A 13,136-nucleotide genomic window follows, 5' to 3' on the forward strand; every position below is an offset into this window, starting at 1 on the left:
TCCAGTAACTAGCTTTTTTCTCTTCCTTTAAAATTCTCTCTTTATCTTTAACCTTCAGCCTTTATTATGTTGTGTCTTGGAGTGGGCCTCTTTGCATCCACCATAATTCGTACTTTGTAGCTATCCACTGGGTGGGCTGGCCTTTGGGTTTCCCAGGTGGCGTAAGCCGAGGTCAGTCCCCACCTGTGTTTTTGCCCACAGCAGTCCTTCCTGAGCGATAAGGCAGTCTGGAAAGATGTGGCTTGTACTAGGCTTGGAGATTCCCAGGCAAAGCCAAGCTGTGAAATCTGGCTGCTGCTATTGCCCAGCCTGGAGCTCACTGAGGCCAGCTGTTGCTTGTTTGATAGGATTTAGGAAGCTGTGAATCAGGAAAAGCAGCTTGGGTAGACCCCTAAGTTACTCGAGGCAGAGTCTCTGGGGATCTCCAAGGCGGGTCAAACAGGGTTAGCCAGGTTGATGGAGTCTCAGATTTAGCACCAGTCTGCCAACAGTGGGCGGTGTTGGGGGGGGGGATGGCTCAGAAAAGGGACAGCAGCCTCTGCTCACCCTGTTGCCAGACACTTCAGCCACTCCCAATTTTGCCACTGGTTCCTTTCAATCTGCTACGCTACCCCCGTGCTGGAGCTCAGAGGGAGTGAGTCTGAGTAGGTGAGTCTGTGCGTGGGTTCTTTAAGAGGAACTGCTTGGGACTCCAGCAGTTTCTTCCACCAACTCAATCCCCACTGGTTTTGCAGCCAGAGGTTGTGAGGACTTATCTTCCTGGCACTGGGACCCTGGGCTGGGGGCCCTGGTGTGGGGCCGGGCCTGCTCTCTCCTGAGATAACCAACCCTCCGGAATTTTTCTCCACCACACGTGGGCGAGAGATCAGCCCATTCCGCGTCTGCACACCTCCTACCAGTCTCGGTGGATGTGGTTTCTTTAACTCTGTAGTGGTCAGACTTCTATTCCACTCGATTTCTAAAGGTCCTGAGTGATGCTTATTCTATATTTCAGTTGCAGTTTTGATGTGGTTGTGTGAAGAAGAGAGCCATGTTCTTCTATGCCTCCACCCGCACCCACACCTTTTCTATCCATTTGTCTCTCGGTGGACACTCAGGTCACTCTCCTATTGTAAATAATGTTACAGGGAAGCTAGGGGCATGCGTGTATTTTTGAATTAGTGTTTTAGATTTCTTCAGATAAAGACCCAAAGGTGGGACTTCTTGGCCGTAGGGCAGTTCTGTTTAATTTTTGGAGGAAACTGACTATTATTTTCCACCGTGGCTGTCCCAATTTACAGTCCAAACAGTACACGAGGGTTTTCTTTCCCCCACATCTTTGCCAACACTTGTTGTTTGTTGATTTATTGATGGCAGCCATTCTGACAGGTGTGTACACACCAGTCGGGAATTGACGCTGGTTCTGAGATTAGCAATAATGCCGTGGCTTCCCCCAGTCACAATGGGGACTCACTGTGGTCAGGTGACCAACAGAGTCTTGCCTCAAGTCCAGCTCACCCCACTGGCCCATAGACTTGGATGCTTGTTGTACTCCTAGTCCCTGAATGTATAACTGGAACAGACATACTTGGAAACTGGCAGAGTTCCCACATTGGCTCTCTGACCTCAGAAATGAAGGCCATAGGTCAGGAAGGATTAAGCAAATGGCTCTAGGTCATTCCCTCCCTCCCAAGAGAGTAAACCAGAGGCAGAGAACACATCCCCCAGGGAAGAGCAGAGATCAGTGCTACCGTAAAAGACATAACACAAGCACCCATCGCACCCCAATTTCACTCACCACTTTGGAATGTGCGGAAGTCATCGATCTTGCAGAACAACTGTGAATTATCCTAAACCTATGCGGTGACTCGGTCGGCAGCTGCTGTCCCAGCTGTTGCATCTCTGTAGGAGATGCTACACGAACACAGCCCCTGGCATTGGGGAATGCAGCCACGGACCTGGCTGAGGTGTCTGCCTCCAAGGCAGGTCAGCAATTCCAGACCCATTCGCCTTCATCTGGCAGGGCCCACAGTCACCTTTACAGTCTTCCCTTCTGCCTCTGTCCATCATGCTTTTGCGGGAAGTAGATAGTGGGCTGCCTGCACAGACAAAGCTTGTGGAAGTCCATAGTGCACAGAGATCGCAACCATGACATTCCACCAACCACCGCACTGATGACCAGCATGATGCTGGGCTGATTGGGTCAGAGAAGCTCAAAGCAGCAGATTCTGTAGAGGCTGTGTCAGCCGGGGTCCAACCAGGCTACAGGAACGAGGAGTCAGATATAATGAACGGCCACTTCTCCCAGGGCAAGACCCTGTTGTAGAGGGCCTGGCCGTAGCTAACGAGAAGGGGCGCCAGGGGAGTCCTGCTGCAAAACTGCCTGAATGCTGCCGAGGGAAGCAGCTGGCCACTGGGTGTGCTGGCCATAGTGTGCGGTCAGGGCGGGGCACTGGGGACGTCCCTCCCTGCAGGACCCACGAGCTGCAGGTGCCTGGTCCCAGAGAAACCATGAACTGCCAGAGTCCAGCCAGGGGTGCACACCAGAGCTAGAAGATAACCCTGTCCTTTGTCACTGCTCCTCCGGCAGTCTTTATTGACAAACCTTATCACTGTTCCAGGTGGTGAAGGGGAGACATGTAAAGAGTGTGTCAAGAACTAGCCCAGGGCCATTTCCAGAATTATTTTCATTTTGCAAAACTGGGACTTCAGCCCTGGCTGCTGTGGCCCTGTGGATTGAGCATGGGCTGCAAACCAAAGGGTCACCAGTTCGATTCCCAGTCAGGGCACATGCCTGGGTTGCGGGCCAGGTCCCTAGTGGGAGAGGCAACCACACATTGATGTTTCTCTTCCTCTCTTTCTCCTTCCCTTCCCCTCTCTCTAAAAGTAAGTAAATGAAATCTTTAAAAAAAGAACGACAAACTAGGTCTGAGGTAATCCTGACTTGCAAACTAACAGGTTACCCTGCCTGTTCTATAGGCACATGTCAGAAAGCACGAGCTACTTTGGTTAGATTCAAAGACGAACAAACACAATGCACCTCGTGTGAGCCTTGATTCCGCTTGCTTCTGACACCCCACGGGAATGGCAGGAAGTTTGCGTCTCAGCAGACGAACCTTGACATTGGAAAACTCAAGTCTTTTAAAGGAAGCAAACACGCCTGGCCTCCCCCCTTATTATCATTTTTTCTTTTAAAGTAATATACTTTATTTTTAGGGCAGTGTTACGTTCAGCAAAGTTGAGCAGAAAGTACTGAGCGTGCCTCGGACCCCTGCCCCTCCACACACGCGGTGTTCCCCCACTCTCCACGTCCCGCACTAGGGGGTACCTGCGTTACAGTTAATGACCTTACACACTCATCACCCAACGGCCATAGTTTGTACTAGTTTTTGAGGTGTATGTTCAGGTCTTTTAAAAAACAGGTCCCTCTCTTTGTTATTGAGTTTTAGGACTTCTTTGTATGTTTTGGATAACAGTCCTTTATCAGATGCGCCTATTGCAAATACTTCCTCCCAGTCTCTGGCTTTTCTTTTCACTATTTTCACATCGCCTTTCGCAGAGCGGAAGTGTTGACTTTTAATGAAATCCAGCCCAGCTCCAGAGTCCTTTCTTTCATGGATCCTGCCTTTGGCGTTGTACCTAAAAAGTCACCCCTGTTCCCGAGGTCACCTGGATCTCCTCCTACGCTCTCTCCTAGGAGGCTTGAGTTTTGCATTTTATATTTAGGTATATGGTCCATTTTGAGTTACTTTTGGTGAAGGCGGTCAGGTCTCTGTCTAGATTTTATTTATTTATTTTTCGCCTGTGTTCCGGCACCATTCATTGAAGAGACCGTCTTTTCCCCATTGTGTTGCCTTTGCTCCTTTGCCAAAGATCAGCTGACCGTATTTATCTGGCTCTCCCTCCTACTCTATTCCTTGACCCACTTTTCCCTTCTGTTTCCAACACCACACTGCGCTGACCGCAGAGGCCCCTCTCCCACTCCAGACAGTGCGCTTCTGCCCTACACGTGGGGGTCACTGTAAACAGTGAAATCATCAAGAAAAGACACAAAACTGCAGAAAGCGTGGTGCCAAAGAGACCTGTTTACCGTACGAGAGAGAAAATAGGAAGGCAGAGCGCCGCCTTGCTCAGCGGCAGATGGGAACGTGTCAGGCAACTCAAATATTCTGCCGACCTGTGCGTGTGCACGTCTCCAAATGACTGTGAAAGCCCCTCGAATACTAGCGTCGGGCTGACAAACAAAATTCAGCGAGAGGTGCACTCACAAATACTGGTTTCATGAATGATGAGGGCTGTCTGTACTACTTTTGAGCAGGGAATTTCAACCTTATCTGCAAAGTCAAGTCTAAGGCTTCCAGTCTCCTTTGGGGGCCAGAGCAAGAGAAGGTCCTGAAGCGCCTCTGTTCCCCAGCCCCACGTTAACTTCTCTGCTCGGCGGCGCCTCATGTCTGTGCTGTCTTTCCCCTTGGCTTTCAATCCATGAAGGCGGGCAGCGGGCGAGTGAGCACTCCGGGTGGTAGACATGGTTAGGAGACAAAGGGAGTAGCCACACAGAGGCTTAGTCTTATCACGGGAGACGGTGCAAGGCAGACAGGCTGCGTCCAGTTGCTCTGAGAAGCCCAACACTGACCTGGTGGCCCTTTAAACATGGATCCTGGGGCCAGTGCCTCCCCTGCCCACTCTATTTGCCTTTGGCTTAGAATGACCTGTCTCGGCCTCTGTAGCGGCCTCCTCATCTGTTGGAGAGGCCTGGGCTCAGCTTTTACCTTCTTAGAGAGGTTATCTCTGATTGGAAAAACAAAAGCGACCTGAGTCTTTCCCTGGCCCTGGGCTCTGTCCCTGCAAAATAACCGTGTCTGTTTGGTTTCCTCTCATTTACCTTCATTAGGGTTGGCTTTGTGGAAACCCTTCTTGTTCTCCCCTGTGTCCCCTGTACCTGGGGGACAATCTGACACAAAGTAGGTGCTCAGTAAATATTAACCAAACAAGCCCTGGTTTTACTTGTAGAAATAACATCATCACTCTGCAGAGGAAAGGTACCAGTCCCAGACAACTCTCGGGGTGCGCCCGGGAACCTGGGAAAGGGAAGAGTGGGTTCAGACAAGGGTGAGGCTAGCAGATGGGAGACGGTTAACTTCGAGAGAAGGGACAGCACGGTGCTGCAAATTCAGATGCTGTTATCTCTACCACCAGGTGGCAGCACACCCTCATCTCCAGGACGTCTATAAGGGAAGAAACCTTCCTCTTTACAATGGGTAAATTTTCTCACCAGTCTGTCCATCCATCCATCTATCCATCTATCTGTCCTCACCCGTCTGTTTGTTCGTGAACACATCCTTTCATCCAGTCATTCGCCCATCCATCCATCTACATAGGGCCAGGCTCCTGGGGTTTGGCAGCAAACAGACCAGTCTCTGGAGACCCCAAGCCCAGCAAGGTGGTTTGGTGACTTAGAATTCCACCCTGTGCCCGGGGGGTGATGTTTTGAACCCCATTTTCCCATTGAGGACACTGAGTTCAGAAAGGCAGAAACCTGCCCAGATCTCATGTACATGGGCAGTGGTCCAGGGACTCCCTGCCCCTCTGAAGAGCCCTGGGTCCCTCCCTCCCTCCCTCCCTGGGGGCAAGTCCTGCCTTCCTGGGGTGCACCAGCTGTGTGGTGGCGCCTGTCCCCTCCACCGCCACCCCACACAGGGAGAAATTCTGGGACACCAACTCCTGGGGAAAATGAAGTGAGGATGAGCCCCGCCAGGATGCCCCGGCCTCATGGGACAGTGGGGATCCTTGACCTGGCTTGTTCTCCCCACCCCACCCCACTCCCTGGGCTGCAGCCAGAGGCCCCTGCAGTGTAAGTCAGCCCTTACAGCCTGCTGACCCAGCCCTGCAACTGACCCCTTGGGGACACTCCCTTTAGCCAAGAATTCCAAGAATTCAGGGGGCAGGGCCCTTGAGAAAACAAGCATGTGGCTCACTGCTGTTTGGGCCAAAGCGGTATTTCCATCCTGGCCCAGAAGGGTTCCTACCTCGAAGCCGGTTCAACCAGGCCCACAGGGGCAGGGCCAAGGCCCTCCCCTACCTCTCCCTGCCTTTCACTCTCTGGCCAAGAAATCCTGAGCAATGAGCTGCCCTTTGGAGGCAAGCAGTGAAGAGGCAGTCTTGCCTCAAGTGGAAACTTGGTTAGGTTTCAAATTCAACAGAATGCCTTCCTTATTGAATCTGACATTTACTGAGCAACCACACAAGGCTTCTCCAGCACCCATCTAAGCGTTTACAGCCACTAAGGGGTAGTAGCATAATGGACACCGTGCCCATTTGACAGGTCAGAAAACTGAGGCACAGAGAGGTTAATTAACCTGCCCAAGGTCACACAGCAAGTGAATCACAGAGCAGGAACCTAAACCCAGGGAATCTGACCCCAGAGTCTGTGGTCTGACCACAGAGTGTTAAAGATGACATGGGGGGGGCATTACCTTTGATTCCCCTACTCTGCCCACAGTGAGGTCCTGCCACCCCTTTTAATGGGGTTAAACAGGACATCACGAGGGGTCATTGGCACCATGTCCTACAACACAGCGTTGATAGTCCTGTCTTGGGTGCGAGGAACCATAGTGGAGGCTGGTGGGGGGCAAGTTCCTCGGTGCCCCCGCAGGAAGACAGAACTGCTCGGGGCCGGGACTCTTTGGTAATGTAACCTTAAATGCTCCCAATCTGGTGAGGGGACCTTAAGGGGGCCGGGCCTTCCTCTGAGAGCTTCACCTACAACATCTCATCAATCCTCACGCGGCCCCCGAGTGTCCCCGATTCACAGATGGGGAAGCAAAGCCTCAGGAGCCATTAGAAGCATGCTCCAGGTAAGGCAGCTGGTCGGTGGAGAAGGCGGGTATGTTCATTTCCTTCGGCTGCTGTAAACAATTACCACCAATTTGGTTTAAAACAACAGAAATTTATTCTCTCACAATTCAAGAGGCCAGAAGTCCAAAAGTCAAGGTACGGCCCGCCACATTGCCCTGGAAGGCTCCAAAGGGGAGTCACTCCTCCAGGTTCTGGTGGCCCCAGGAGCTCTTGGCCTGGGACAACAGTGCTCCAGTCTCCGCCTCCATCATCACGTAGCTTTGGCTCCATCTCTGGTGTCTCTGTGTCTGTCCCCTTTATAAAGGCACATGTCCTTGGGTTGGAAGTCTATCGGGATAAGCTAAGATGATCCAGATTTTTAGCTTAACCACACCTGCAAAATCCTCTTTCCAAATTTGATCACATTCTAGAGATTAGGATGCAGACATGTCCTTTGGGGGAGGGGACAGGGTGACCGCCACCCAGGCTTCTCAAAAGCATGGGGCTGGGCAGGGGTACCAGTGCCTAGGACTCCAACCCCTGGGAGGGGCTCCTGCCCACCCCAGGTGGAGCTTAAACATCCATATCCTCAAGGTGCTGGGTAACATGGGGACAATATGCACATAGCTTGGGACTTGTGGGTGCTGGGGACAGGAAACCTGGGTGGTCTTTTCACCTCCATTTGTTTCCCCAACCCTTCTACCCTGCCCCGAGCAATGCCCCCCGATTGCACACTGCACCTGCCTTTGCCTTGGGGACCTCCCCACAGTGGGAATCTGCTAGTGTGACCAATAACTTGTCAGGGGGTGGGCGGGGTCTATGCGACCCATGTGGGGCCTCCATGGCTTTGCGTTGTGTTGCTTTTGAATGACGGCTTTATCAAGATGTAACTCACATTGCCATGCAATCCGCCTCCTTAGTGTGTGCAGTTCAGGGGCATTTCATGGAATCACAGTTTAACACTCATCGCCACCTTGGAACACGGTCGTCACTCCCAAAAGAACTCTGTACCTCTGAACAGTCTCTCTACCATTTTCCCAACTTCCTCCCCGTCTCGGACAGCTACCGATCTACCTTCTTTCGGGTACATGTGCCTATTCTGACATTTTATATGTATCATATGCGATCCTTAGTGTCTAGCTTTTTTCATTGGACACACTGTGTGCAGGGTCCGTCCATGTCGTAGGTCAGGACTCCTTTCCTCTTATGGCTGACTGGTCCACTGTAGAGATGGCCCACTTTCGTCTTTCACTGGTCACTGAAACATTTGGGTTGTTTGTACTTTTTTTTTTGGCTACTGTGAATAATTTCACTGTGCACAGTCATGTAAAAGGCATTATGTGAACATGTTTTCAGTTCTCTTGGGTAGATTCCTAGGAATGGAATTGCTGGGCCAGATGGAAACTCCTTGTTTAACCCTCTGAGGCCCTCACAGGTGTTTAAGGAAGGGCTGCCTGCCCCTCACCAGGTGCGTGACCTTGGCCTGGTGACTGGACCTTCCCGGGCCTTAGCGCCCTCTCCTGTAGAGTGGGAATCGACTCAGTAAATATTTATGGGACATCTGCTATGGGCCAGGCCCTGTTTTGGGTTCTGGAACACAACAGTGACCTCGGCAGAGCTGACTTCCGATGGAGGGACCCAAATAATGAATAGAGAACAACTTAAATACAGTAAGTCAGATGACAAGTGCCACCTAGAAAATAAGGCAGAGAGGGAGAGTGTGGAGGTGCAGAAGGAGGCCGGGTGGTGACACAGGGTTCATGGGGCTGCCAGGAGGGTCTCACCTAGGAGGTGACCTTGAGTGAAGGCCCAGTGGAGGGGAGGAAATGAGGACTGGAGAGATGGTGGGTCACCCTACATGTATGTGGCCAGGGTCACATGTACATGTTCATTATGTATGTCCTCACCATCTCAAAAATCAGTTCCAGTGAAGGGAGCCCCAAACCATCATTTAAATTCATTAGGAGCCCAGGGTGGTGAACACACACAGGAGGGGATGAACCACTCTGCCTTGGGGAAATCCGGGAGGGCTCTGGGAGGAAGCAACATTCAACAGGGCCTTGAAGGACGGGTAGAAATGAGGCGGGACCAGCTGACAGCAGCCCATGACCACCAGGGGCCCTGTGGGTGGCTTCTGCACTTTCTCAAAGACCAGGCTGCCTCTGGGGAGTGCCGGGCCTGGGGAGTGGAGGGCGGCTCCCGAGCTTCTTCCCTGCTCCGCACCCTCCCGGTCCACAACAGCAGCCTTTGTCTCCTTCCCGGTGTGGCCGCCCTTTCCAGATCGCTCCTGCCCCCCTCCCTAGGATGCCACACCCGTGGACAGGGAGCTAACTGGAACATGTGATTCCAGGGGCATGAGAGAGACAGAAGGTGGCAGGTGGCGGCTTTGCTCCCCGGGCAGCCTTGGGGAATAACATCCTGGCGCCCGGCCCTCCTTGGTGTCGGGTGAATTCATAGTCATTTCATCCACAGTTAATACGTTCACCAGCGATTTCCTGCACATCTCCACCGTGCCAGGCACTGTGCTGGGTGCTGAGGGCGCCAGATGACTCAGACACCCACCGCTGGGGCCCTCTCGCTGGGAAGGGAGGCCAACGTGGAAATAAGCATGCAACAAAATGCAACACCAATAGCATCGTCCTTGGGTGCAGAGCCGAAACCGTGCAAGGCCTTGGGAGCCAGACACAAGGCTGGCTGCTGCCTTGCAGCCCTGGGCAAAGAAAGTGCACCCCCCCGTCTGCAGATCATGAAGGATTTCAAGTTGCAAGTGTAGAGCATTAACATGACATGGGGCCCTCAAAGCGTGGGGCCTGTGTGTCCGTTTGGGTCACACACTCATGAAGCCCACCCGGCCCACGCCCTGCAGAAACTCCCAATCCGAAGTACGATTTGGACGGGCTGTTCCAGCTCTGTCTCTAGTTTCTTTATCTGTGAATTGGGTTTGTACCTGCCTCTCACATCAGGTTGTCATGGGCATTAGGTGAATTATATTGATAAATCTATCAGGACAGAAACTAGCATATAATGAACCCCCAATAAACAATAAATATTATAATTCTAATAGGTTTAAAAGGGGGAGAAGGGCCAATGGGTGAGGGAGGGGCAGTTCCAAGAGTAGCTTCATTAGAAGTGGGAAGTCAACTGAGCCTTAAAAAGCAAGCGTGTGCCCCCCACGAACAGAGAAACTATCTGATCGTGTCCTGATTTGTTGGACGGTTATGGTAACGGACCCTGCTCCCTGGTGTCCATTATGTATTTGTCCACATCAATTTACCTTTCCTGGACACACAGTCTCTGGCCCACAGACTATGGGGCCAAACCACCTGGCTACCCCTCCTCCTTAGCTATGTGACCTTCACCCCTCTGCGCTCAGTTTCCCCCATCTGTAAAATGGGTGTAATAACAATATACACCTCAGTGTGTCGTTCTGAAGATCATGCTCAGAATGCCCTGAGCACAGGCTGGCCCATAGGCAGAGCTTTTTATTTTAGTTGGAGGAAGGAAACATCTAGAAGTATCTGGGGCAGCAAGAATGAGCTAAGACCAAGCGGAGGGAAGACCTACCAAATCTCTGACTGGTGTGTTATTCCACTCTGGCTGCCATGACAACACACTCCACAGCCCAGGCGGCTGAAACAACAGGTTTTGCTCTCGAAGTCTGCACGCTGAACATTCTAGATAATGGTTTGGCATCTCCCCGGAGGCCTCCCTCCTTGGCCTTCAGATGGCCGCCTTCTCCCTGCGTGCGTCCTCACATGGACCTTGCCGGGTGCACACATATCCCCGGGGTCTGTCTCTTTGGGGCCGAATTTCCTCTTCTTGCAATAACACCAGTCGGGGTGCAGTAAGAGAACCCAACGAGCCTTATTTTAACTTGCTCACCTTTGCAAAGGTCCCGTCACCGAACACAATCGAATTCCAAGACACTCAGGGTTAGGGCACCTACATACAGATTTAAGGGGAACACAATTGAACCTGTAACGACTGGTGCTCTTTGGAAATGTCAAGGTCGTGGAAGACAAAGGTAGAAGGCCAGACTGAAAGAGTCAGAAGAGGCATGACAACTAAGTGCCACGTGTTCCTCTGGACTGGATCCCAGACCCGAAAAAAATTGTTTGTCTTCTGTTATAACGGATGTGAGCAGCGCAATTGGCAGAATCTGAAGAGGCCTGTAGGTTACATAACAGCATTTGATCGACGTCAACTTCCTGATTTCGATATCTGAAAAAGCGCTGCTCTTACGCAACAGTTCTTGTTTTTAAGGCACATATGCCGAAGGGTTGGGTCCGCAGTGCTCTCTCAAAACAAAAAATACAGGATGGATAGATAGATAGATGGTGGATGGATGGATGGAGAGAGAAAACAAATGTGAAATGTTAACCAACACATGAGTGAAGAGTCCACGGAAATTCTTGGTTCCATTTTTGCAACTTCTCTGTAAGTCTCTTCAGACCTGCAGTTTAAAAACTTTTAAACACTGAGCTATGAAAACTGGGGACAGACAGCATGGTGGGGACAGGGGAGGAAGAGAAAGATGCTTGTGGCACGTCAGGCGGCCTCTCTGGTCTCACAACAGCCGCTCCTTTTCAGTCAAGGGACAGAAGCACAGAGAATGCCACTGGCCCAAAGTTGTCTCGGGTTACACTGGGAAGCACCCACACCCACGCTCCCAGGTGGGGCGGTCAACATCAGCAGTCACTCTGTCCCCCTTTTGCCACCACCCCCCAAAGCAGCCTCACAGAGGGTCCAGCCCCCAGGGGAGAGGGGTAAATCATTGCTGGATTCACAAACCTGTGGTTTCCTCTGGTGCCCCAAACTTCAGGGGCAGTCTCAGCCCTTTCCAGCCCCCCAGACGGGCAGCGCTCAGGGGAGATGAAATAAAGCCCCAGCGTGATCCGAACAAAGCGTTTTTATAAACTCATGAAAAGAGTCCTTATTGGAGAGGCTTAGGCAGGAGGCAGGCGTGGGGGGTTGTGACACGTCTGATCATTTCTGCAGACTCCTGGCAAGTGGTGATCATTAGCAGCTCTTGTTCTGGGCAGGCTCAGAGTCAGCTCCGCACCATGGGATTTTATGGGATTTGCGCACAGAACTTTCCTACAAAGCAAGGTATTATAGGGCGGATTAGGCAGTTCCAAAAAAGCAGAGGTTCTGGCTCCCCTGTCTGCTTTTTTAGAGGATTTTTTAAGAGGCCCCTAGTCAGGGGCGCTGTGGCCTCACACACCAGAACCCCTGGCTCCTGCTGACTCGAAGCAAGCAAGCTTGTCCAGAAAGATCATTGAGCGGGCTTTTCCTGGGGACTCTGTGGGAAGGCATTTAAAACTATGAAAATCACATCTACTGTCCTACTGCTCTACCACAACCACCTAGAGACAGCCCCCGTGGACATTCCGATGCGCCTAGTTTCCTGTCTTCTGCCAGCGTGTGCCTGAGAGAGGAGGGAGCACCTCCAGAGCAGGGAGACAAAGAGGCAGAGAAAGGGGCGCTGGAGTAACACTGAGCCAACTTTGAATTCCACACCTGCCACTCACTGACTCCGTGACCACGGCCAAGCAGCTTGACCTTCAGTTCCACAGATCTGAACAGGGAACACAGACTCCCTCAAGGGAACCGTGTTGATGAAATGAAATTAAACGAATCCGAAGCATCCCGTGGGCTGCCTGACACACAGTAAATCCTGGCCAACCAGCAACAGAGGGAATGGGAGTCTGAACCTTAGACTTGTGCCTTCCCGAAGCGGCATCCTGCGGGCCACACAAATTTGTGTCCTGATGCTTTCAGGGTCTTGCTGCTGTGACTGTGGGAAAACAGACCTCTACTCCCAGGAGCTAAAATTAAAAAAAAAACCCACAAGACAATACCCTCTCTTTAGACTAAATGTTTAATGATGTGGTGTATTGTCAATATCGTGCACATGTGTGGGGGTTGTTGGTGGTCTCTTCCTCCGTAACTGACCGCCCCAGCGCGAGCCCAGCACCACATGGTCCAGAAGGTCCTATTAGGCCACGTGTCCTGGCACTGCCACTGCAAATGGCACCGTTTGGACAGGGTGCTCGGCCTCTCCGGACCTCAGTGTCCTCACCCACTGGACTCAGATGGCCCCAGTTCTCCCTCAGCCGGTGGCTGCGATGGCTGCCGAGCCAACCCCGTGCGGCAGCATGGTGCCTTGGGTGCTCAGTAAAGATGCGGTGACAACTGTGATCACTCAGCTTCTTACACTTACAAGACCTGATCTCCGTATGAGGAACAGAGGCACTTCTGTCTGTCCCCTTCCTGCTTGTTTCTATAAACTGATGAGTGCAATACACGATGAGATACTGCCA

The sequence above is a fragment of the Artibeus jamaicensis genome, unplaced genomic scaffold (assembly GCF_021234435.1).
Source record: "Artibeus jamaicensis isolate MK-2021 breed Jamaican fruit bat unplaced genomic scaffold, CSHL_Jam_final scaffold_847, whole genome shotgun sequence".
Classification (NCBI taxonomy): domain Eukaryota; kingdom Metazoa; phylum Chordata; class Mammalia; order Chiroptera; family Phyllostomidae; genus Artibeus; species Artibeus jamaicensis.